This window comes from Periplaneta americana, unplaced genomic scaffold, assembly GCF_040183065.1.
Source record: "Periplaneta americana isolate PAMFEO1 unplaced genomic scaffold, P.americana_PAMFEO1_priV1 scaffold_52, whole genome shotgun sequence".
Lineage (NCBI taxonomy): Eukaryota > Metazoa > Arthropoda > Insecta > Blattodea > Blattidae > Periplaneta > Periplaneta americana.
This window is the reverse complement of record NW_027185533.1, coordinates 17,219-27,213: the sequence shown is the minus strand read 5'-3', so window position 1 is coordinate 27,213 and position 9,995 is coordinate 17,219. Positions and strand designations below refer to the sequence as shown.

The 9,995-nt window shown below is 38.3% G+C and overlaps 1 non-coding gene across 1 annotated transcript; it reads left to right on the top strand.

Annotated features, from left to right (window-relative positions):
* The first annotated feature begins 2,978 nt into the window (after positions 1-2,978).
* On the top strand, positions 2,979-3,097 carry LOC138694134 (5S ribosomal RNA). Its single transcript, XR_011330810.1, has one exon. It is a non-coding gene; the product is annotated as a 5S ribosomal RNA (ribosomal RNA).
* Positions 3,098-9,995: the final 6,898 nt, after the last annotated feature.

Below are 9,995 nucleotides of genomic sequence, written 5' to 3'. Positions count from 1 at the left end.
CCACACCATCCAGATTACAATGAACCACACTACAATGCAATCACCGCACAAATCGAGAACAACCCAGACATATTTAATCCCTTGCGCATACCTTACGAACCACAACCATTGGATCACCCCATCATAGCGCCCATAACGACACAAGAAATAGAACATGCCATTCACAAAACACGAAACACCGCAGCCGGCCCCGACAGCATTCACAATATACTCTTCAAAAATTATCCTCCCACAGCCTTAAACTACCTCGCTAACTTGTTTACAGCAAGTCTGTATATTGGCGCACTACCAGCCCGATGGAAGCTCGCACATATACTTATGTTTCCAAAACCTAACAAAGACGCCACTGACGCAAACAACTATCGACCAATCAGCCTGACCCAGACCATCTGCAAACTAATGGAAAGAATCATAAACAATAGACTACACCATTTCATTGAGGACAATGACATCATCCCAGACACACAAGCCGGATTCAGAAAAGGCATAGAAATCCCAGACCAAATCCTCAAAATCTTGACACCAATTGAATCCGGCTTTGAGAGACACATGACATCAACAGTGGTGACAATCGACACAACCAGAGCATTTGACTCCATTTGGCATGACGGACTACGATATAAGCTACACAACATCGGCCTTCCCCCACCCCTAACCCGCTGGCTATCAGATTTTATTCGTAACAGAACCGCCCACATAAAAATTAACAGCTCCCTATCCCAACCATTCCAAATTGAAGGCGGAGTCCCACAGGGCACAGTACTCTCCCCAATCCTTTTCAATATATATGTTTCTGACATCCCCATCCCACCCCGCGAAGGCGTACATATCGGACAATTTGCTGACGACATTATTATCACAGCCACAGCCCACGACATCAGATACACAAACAGCCATGTCAACGAAACACTACGGAACCTAAACGTCTGGCTAGACATGTGGCGCATGAGAATCAATCCTGCAAAGTCACAAACAATGATTCTAAAAAAGAGACGCTACCCCAAAAAACTCATGAGAGATCGTTATGCCATCCGCTGCAAAAACTCCATAATCCCATACACCAACCACATCACATACCTCGGCATCACCATATCAAACAAACTGAAACTACACCGTCACGTCATCAACATCAAATCACGCATCACAAACGCCATCAAACTCCTCTACAACGTCGCAGGCAACCAAGCAAAGCCAGGGTGCCGGCCACATACAACAGCTCTAATTTACAAATCAATTATCCGACCGTCACTTTTACACGCGTCCCAGCTGTTCTCCAGAGTATCTAACTCTCAACTTTCTCAATTAGAATCACTGGAACGTAGACTTCTACGCAAAACATTTCAACTGCCACGAAACACACAAAATAGAACAGTATACACCATCTCTAACATCAAACCCATCACCCTATATATACAACACAAAAACATAAAATACACACATAAAGCTATTAATAAAAATTTCACCTCTGTACTCTTCCAAACAATACCACCCGGTCAGCCCCACCTCACAGTCTCCCGTCTGATGAATGACCACCAAGAATACTTAGCAAGGCAGCACTAGACAACCACACACCAAACAACCTCTCCCCCGTGCTTTCTTCTTCAAGCAAAACTATCTATAACACAACAAAATCTAAGACCTGAAAAGGGTTATACAAAATCCCTAAAGCAGGTCCACGGCACAGATGTTCTGTGTCCAAATGTCGTCGTCGTCGGGCTCATCATCAGACGAGCACCATGCCCCCCAAAGCTTCCGGAAAGGCTGCCAAGAAGGCCGGCAAGGCCCAGAAGAATATTTCGAAGGGCGATAAGAAGAAGAAGCGCAAGAGGAAGGAGAGCTACGCCATTTACATCTACAAGGTTCTGAAACAAGTTCACCCAGACACGGGAATCAGTTCAAAGGCTATGAGCATCATGAACAGCTTCGTTAACGACATCTTCGAGCGCATCGCCGCGGAAGCTTCGCGGCTCGCGCATTACAACAAGCGGTCGACCATCACCAGTCGGGAGATCCAGACAGCCGTCCGTCTCCTGCTACCCGGTGAGCTGGCCAAGCACGCCGTCAGTGAAGGGACCAAGGCCGTCACAAAATACACTAGTTCCAAGTAAGCGGGAGTGCTTGCTAGGGAATCAGCAACCGGCCCTTTTAAGGGCCACAAGTTATTCATAACAGAGTAGATGAATGAAGAACAACAGCGTTTCCCACCGAGTGAAAATTTAAATAATCACCCCGATAACACTTCTAGGATAGATAATACATTATAGGCAGTCCATGGGAGACTTGGATCCACGAGGCAAATTCGTTTCCTTAATAGTTTCGTACGACTTATATGAGAGCGCGGTGTCATTCCTACTCACTTGGCAGCATTAATTGTTGAGGGAAAACAACTTAGAAGGTAACTTGTCGACCGCGGTCATAATCCTTCCGCAGGCCACTACTGAGAATCTGTGGACATACGGGTAATCTATCTTTATTGAAACTCGGGTTCATAACATACGACTGATACTTTATATATCTGTCACGTAATCCATCAAGAGACAAATGTCCCCCCCCCCCTAGTCAGTAGCGAGCTTCAGTCCATTCGTAGTAGCCGCCGGTGCAAGAAGTGAATTGAAGTTTGTGTGAAGTTCCGTAGTATGGCATGAAAATGATGTCGAAAATCCGACTACAGTTCCACAACCATGTGGTTGAAAGGAGGCTCCGCTGTTGAACAACAATCCACCTGTGGCTTAACTTAGAATGCCGACTAGCTGTTTTATTAATCCCGTGTCAATCCAGCAGTGTGTGACGTTGAAACGTAACCAAACTGCCGTTGATAGATAGATTTATCATCTATCCCAATGACATCCAACGAGCTTGGTAATTTAGGTACAGAGTCTAAGCAGGCAGTTTACGTGTGTGTGTGAGCGAGTGCAGGTTTTATCGAGTGCACCCCAATCCCATCGTCCTCAAGTGCCTACAGATTACGCAGTTTCATCGGCAACGGCCATACCATGTTGAAAATACCGGTTCTCGTCCGATCACCGAAGTCAAGCAACATTGGGCGTGGTCAGTACTTGGATGGGTGACCGCTTGGGAACACCACGTGCCGTTGGCGATTTTTTTTTTTACGTCACTATTTCCAGCGTGTTCTAATAAGACTTATGGGATATTATGTTCCCTTCCCTATTCCAGCTATAGCTTGGATGATGACGCCGCTGCATAATTGTAGAGTAATTGATAATTCTTAAGTACTTGCAGCTCCGTATTGAAACTTATGACTGGTAGCATATTCATATGAGACGGTTCACTTCTCTGCGTTTTCTCGAAGAAGGGAATATGTATTCAGGGGATTGTGAACGTACCTCGCGCTCTCCCTAGAAGTTAGAGACATTTTAGGTAAAGAATGTAATATACTGTACATATATGGCTAATTAAAATCCCATTAGTTACTACATTTCAGTGGGTAGTACAAATTCCATAATGAAAATATCTCTGTCCTAGTAGTTGTATCCTTTAAAGAAGCTCGTTGTTTTCCCATGATGAAGGGCAGAACTTGGTCGGTAGAAATTTAAACAGACTGCATTATCAGACCAGGCGTTATTTCAATATCAGCGTTTAGTTTAGGAAATATAGCAATAGCGGAGTTGGGAGAAGTAGTTATAGCATGTACAGTAAGTATAAACAGTTCGCTGTACTGTACAGTGAATATAAATATTTGAATGTACGATGGCAAAACATCAGACATACAGTACGTAGCTCACATATCTTTAAAAATAAATAAATAAATAAATAAATAAAAATAAAGAAGACATTCTGAGGAGTGAGTGGAAAGTGCATATTATAATGAATATTTTTAACTCTCAGTTGACATTGAGAGAGAAAGCCATGCATCGGGGAACCGGTGACTGTTTTTGCGTTACCTTCTGCTATTGGCGTTGTTGGTTAGTAACGAATGAAAGGGGTAGGACGCGGAATCAAATGTCAAAAAACGATAGGGAAATAATAGTAACTGGTTGTATTTCGATCGAGCTCGGCGTGCTGATTCACCAGTGGGGTGTTTCACAAAGTTTACAATCTTTGGAAATTGTGAACTCTGTTTGTAAACTTCTGTTTCACAATCTTTGTTTGTAAAGGTGGACTGTACAAAGGAAATCAAATCTTTACGAATGAAATTTTGCGCTCTTTACAAGTGATATGTTTGTTTCACAACGAAGGAGTAATTTTACAAACGTGTAAACTAAACTTTACTAGTGAAGTTAGCACATTTTCTACAGTAGCCCTGTTGAAATAGCTTCTAATTGTGAATGAAAAAAATAAACACATATGTATAAAATCAATTTTATAGTAACAGGGTACCATTAAGAATTACACTGAAGCAGTTGTGATGTTATTGAGTAGTTCTAGCGACTCAGACGAAGATTTTGCATTTAGGCCTAACGTAGAATTTTCCGGCCACGTTCGTATCATTGTACGAATATTAATGAAAGGTTTCGAATGAATCCCGCGCTATACTTCAGAATACCGCGTTAGTTCTTATATACGAGGAACGTATTTAATAAATACTCGCACTTAAAGAAGAAAAACTTTGCACCGAAAACCAATCACTTAATAATGCAATGTCGGCATTACTTACGCAGTATTCTGAAGTCGTTCCGAATCCCATTTCGCTGTAATCTCTCCTACAAGATATGGGACATCACATGCAACATCTGAAAGGGAAAAGTGGTGCCCTAACCTCAAAGCGAGAACTGCATTGGTTGCATAGTAGCTCTCAGTTCCCTGCGTTAGCAGATAAGAACGGAATTTATAAGATTACAGTGTGCAAAAGTTCACACATGGTAGTTGATGTTGTTACAAGATTGAAAAAACTCGAGGCGGGTTATTGATCACCGAATGTGCTTACTCGGGCAAAGGATTTTTATGCTCCTCCTGCTGGGTTCCCTAATGTTGGCGAGGTTATGGATGAAACAATAAAATATACTGATGGACCAGCAGAGAGCGAAGTTGATTTTAATGGATGGACATGTTAGCTGCTCTATCAACTGCATATAACTACGTGGGTCAAATCCATTATTTATCAATTATTTGAATGAATTTCGCGCTAACTTTCGTCAGTTAAGTCGTAGGCTAATTAATGCATTGGTATGCTCGACCAATTGCATGCCGCGAAACTCCGTTGTCGCCGATGTAGCAAAATCTAAATAAAATATATATAAAAAAATATAAACATGTCCATCGATAGTTCTAAAATTACAGCTACTTTACCTCTGATCCTTAGTGATTTTTGTAAACTGTCGTTGGCGATTTTGTTCAACCAATTATGCGTATTTGTAAGTTTGTTTCGCCGATTTTGTAAAGTTCGTTAAAACATACAAGTGAATAAGATTGCATTGTGAAACACAGTTAACAAGCATATGTAATATTTCCGTTGTTAATTGTATATTGTTAATTTGTAATTTGTTAGCGTTGTGAAACATGCCCCCATTTACCTTTAGAGGTAATATCTACATTAATATTTAGTTAAAATTTAAAGAAATTTTAAACGAATGGAAGCTGCATTTTAATTCACCCCAAATTACTATGTTCCCTTTCAGATTATCAGCTGTTGTTGTTGTTGTTGTTGTATTGTAAGTTCTCACTTATTGTTAGCTAGCCGTACCCGTTCGCTCCGCTCCACCTGTTAGAAATAAATATAAAGTAATTACATAATTAAAATAGGACGTCTGATCCAGGGAACAACTTTTACAACAGCGCAAGATAATCTGCTTCGCATATTACCCAATTTTTTTTTAGCACTGCATTTATTGCATATATATTTTATGTATTTTAACACGATTCAATTGAGCATAGTTAAAATATGAATTATTAAAATAATGGATTGCCAAGCTAAAGTACTATTACTGCATACTAAATCAATACACTCTCGTTGTTCGTTAATTCTCTGAGATTAAAATGCGTGTACATAAATATTATTTTAAGAAATACAGAAAACGAATGTACAAAATAGCCTATCAAATTTTCTGTGCATAAGAAGCTATTTTAATCTTACCTGTCCTCGATTTACTCAGACGTTACTGTAATAACATTATAGCATTATGTCCATCTAGAGAAACTACAGTTTCCAATGGTGAAATAATAACTAATTATACAAATCAGTTAATTTACGAGCTTGTGATATTACTTCATACAAACACAGAAACATTCCCTGTAGGCTATGTTTAATAGCTTTCGATTGTTTGTTGATGTCCAAGGCCCCTGTTTCGATTGTTGTTGTCCAAGGCCCCTTATAGACGAAGTCATTTGTTCTTAATTCATTGCACCGTCTTAGATAGCGTTATTTTAATTTTAAAACTCATTTATCTCATTAAATATCAGTCCTATCAAAATGTTGTAAAAAAATAAAACTTAACGGAAATCATTTTTAAAGGAACATCTGTTATGTAACATTTTTTCTCAAATATCAATAATAAGCGAGATATTTCGATTTATTTAATTCAGGCCCCCTTATAACTCCCCTTTTAAATAATGTATTTCGAATGCCATATAGCCTAAAATCTAAGTTACAACAAACTTAATTTATATTCCAGTTTTCATATAAATCGGTTCAGCCATTATCGCGTGAAAAGGTAACAAACATACAGACAGACATACAAACAAAAATTTCAAAAATGCGATTTTCGGTTTCAGGGTGGTTAATTATATATGTTAGGACCAATTACTTTTGGAAAATCGAAACTTACCAGAAAAATTTCGGCTACAGATTTATTATTAGTATAGATAGTACGAGATACGACCGCAATTTTGTACGACTAGTGTAATGAAGGAATGCAAAAAATTATTTTGGAACTTTGCAATGTTAGTCTATCATTAAAATAAAATTAAATCTTAATTCGTCCCTTTTGCAGGAGTCTTCTTCATCCAGTATGTTGTTGGCTGATATGGAGGAGGAGGGGGGGGGGACATGCTCTAAAGGGATTAAATTTGCTTAGCAAATCGATATGGTGACTAACGCTTGCAATGCGTCATAGCTATAATTGTACTGCGCGGTAATTTCAGAGTAATAAGAGTTCAGTTCAGGGATCTGCTAATTTCTTCATATTGTGTTCGGCAATGGAATAGTACCGCAGTAGCATTAAGAGGTTTTTATAATTTGAACTGATATGTGCAGGTATATTGACCCCCCCCCCCTCCCACCGCTGGCCGACGCGGACTGCAATGACAACAGTAAGCCACACGTCATACGTAAGCCTTTCTTCTTCTTCATCTTTGCTCGCCTGGCAAATACAGTCTTGGATTTCACATATTCAATTTTTCACAGTCCCAACTCCCTTGCATGGACGTGTTTTCACGTACCTTTAAAGTTTCTCCTCTCATTCATTCAGTCTATTCGCAAGCCTGAGGGTTTTCCGTGGTTTTCCCTAAGGAGCTAAGACAAATGTAGGGATGAGCCCAGAAAGAAAAGGGCATTCACTTCCTTAGACCCTGGTAACTGCTCTTTTTAGAGGAAGGAGGAGGAGAAAGAAACCCCCCCACCCCCACCGACGTGGACTGCAATGACAACAGTAAGCAACACGTTATATGTAAAGCCTTTATTATTATTATTATTATTATTATTATTATTATTTACAATGGGACTAAAGGTGGTGTAGATACACTATGTCAAATGTGCCACAATCTTTCCTGCAATAGAAAGACGAGGCGCTGGCCACTAGCAATATTTTACAACATGCTAAATATTGCAAGTATAAATTCATGGATAATTTATAGTTAGAAGAACTCAGAAAACAATATCAAGAAAACAATTCATTTTCCAATTGTGTGAAGAGCTGACAAAACCGTGGATGCAGCACCGCTTTGCACGTCCTACTTTACACCGATCTCTGCGGGCAACAATTGAAGAACATCTGAACATTGCTGTGCAACAACAATGCCAGGTAATGCAGCCAGATGGTGAACGTACTGTTTGCTATAAATGTCCTGCAAAGAAGAGGAGAATGATGACAACATTTTGTGGACTTTGCAAAAAGGGGTTCTGCAGAGAACATCGCGCTGTTGTTTGCACTAATTGTAAATAGGACAATAACATGAACGTAAAGACTTTATGACAAACTTAAAATTAAATGAACACTAATGGCTACGAAAAGTGTAAAAGTTGTTAAATGTGTGATATTGAGTTGATTTCAGTTAATTAAAATGTGAGTAGTAAAAATTACGAATGCTTACCTTTAACATGAGTACAGTGATGATTACCTGTCTAGGGTTAAGTAGTCGCGTGGTGAGTTTAGGAATTCCCAGACCACCTCTAAGATTGTTTAAAATAAAGGTATTGTAATCGTACGTTTCTGTCTTTTGTCAATAGTAACGTTGACCTTTCTTTTTCGAGAAAACAAAATCTGTTGTACAGTTAAAGGTACTGAAATAGTAAGAAATTTTCTGAAATCCCCACGCGTTTGCAAGTGTAAGTCTCTGTTGTAACCTGTTGATTTACGAGAGACTGCGTGTGCTTCCGTACAGTGTTTCTAAAATGTGCAGTAACGAGTCAGAAATCATTGGAATGTAGTGTAGGTGTGTTTGTTATAACCGGGAATCAATCCGCAGTACTTGACCAATCAACTACGGGAAATATCAGAAAAATTGGCAGGAGTTAGCAAGAAAAACAAAGGTAAAATATCACGTGAACGAGCACCGATACCGAGCACTATGTACAATATACCCTAGAGAAAAAGACAAGAAAACAAAAGTCAACCGCTGCAAGTGTTACGAAGTGGTGTGTGAAACATATAATGAAGAATGTCTGCGGGAAGCGCATCTAGTGAGATAAAGGGTGAAATGGAGGATTCTGCTAAAAATAAAGAAAGGAAGAAAAATGTTTACAGTTAATACAAGTATTGTTTTCTCTTGTGGGTTTATGTTTAGTATAATAGATGTGTGTGTGTGTGTGTGTGTGTGTGTGTTTCATTAAAAATTAGCATATCCTTAATGAATACATCCTAAGTGGTATAAATGAAATTGTATAAACTGCAGGGAATCTTAAAATATGAAAATTGCGATAGTTGTTTTCTTTACAGTCCGACCTTTTTTAATAAACTAGTGTGAGATATGAAGTTTTGCACATTTAAGGGTTGTTAACATGAATGTAAGGAATATATATTATGATATGATATGATATGATTCTCAAATACTCTGTCCTGCTGACCCTTCACATTTCTGTATTCGGGCGAGTGTGTATTCTTCTTCTTCTTCTTCTTCTTCTTCTTCTTCTTATTATTATTATTACTATTACTATAATTATTATTATTATTATTATTATTATTATTATTATTATTATTGTGTGAAGAGTTGTATCGGAAGTGCTTTATAGACTAAATTAATAATTTCTATCTTAACTGAAATATTTACATTATATTTCACACAGTATAGTTACAGGTAGCATAAATTCAGATAATGGTTTTTATATGGGAATCTACTTCTTGTGTTTAGAGGCTACATTTATACAGAGTTAATAATTTCTCCCCTATGTAACATATTTCCATGAAATTTTATACGCATCTATGCAAAAACGAATTATGCTCGTGTAATTAGGGAATTAGGGAAAAATTAGTGTTTCTGATAATTTTTAATGTTTTAATAGAAATTATGCTCCTAAAAGATGACTAGCCTGCCATATTTTTCGCAGTTGGTAACAAAATGCTAGATTCATGGATATACTCCATAATTTAGTTGTTCATTATATGTTCAAGAAGTGTTGAATTTTTCTTGGAGAAATTAAGCTCCTTCATCCAGACTCTGAAAAGTGGCTGCTGTCGAATTCGTAAAGCGCCACCAAGAGATGAATATAACATCTAAGTTTGCAGGATGTAGCAGCTAAATTTTAAGCCGTATAGAGTTTAATATTTGATTAATGTGTGGGTAGAAGAATTGAAAGTTAACTCAGGTTTACTTGTAATGCACAGCCTGTTAAATATGTCGTAAAAAAAAAAAAAAAAAAAAAAACTAGTTGCACAAATCTCAGT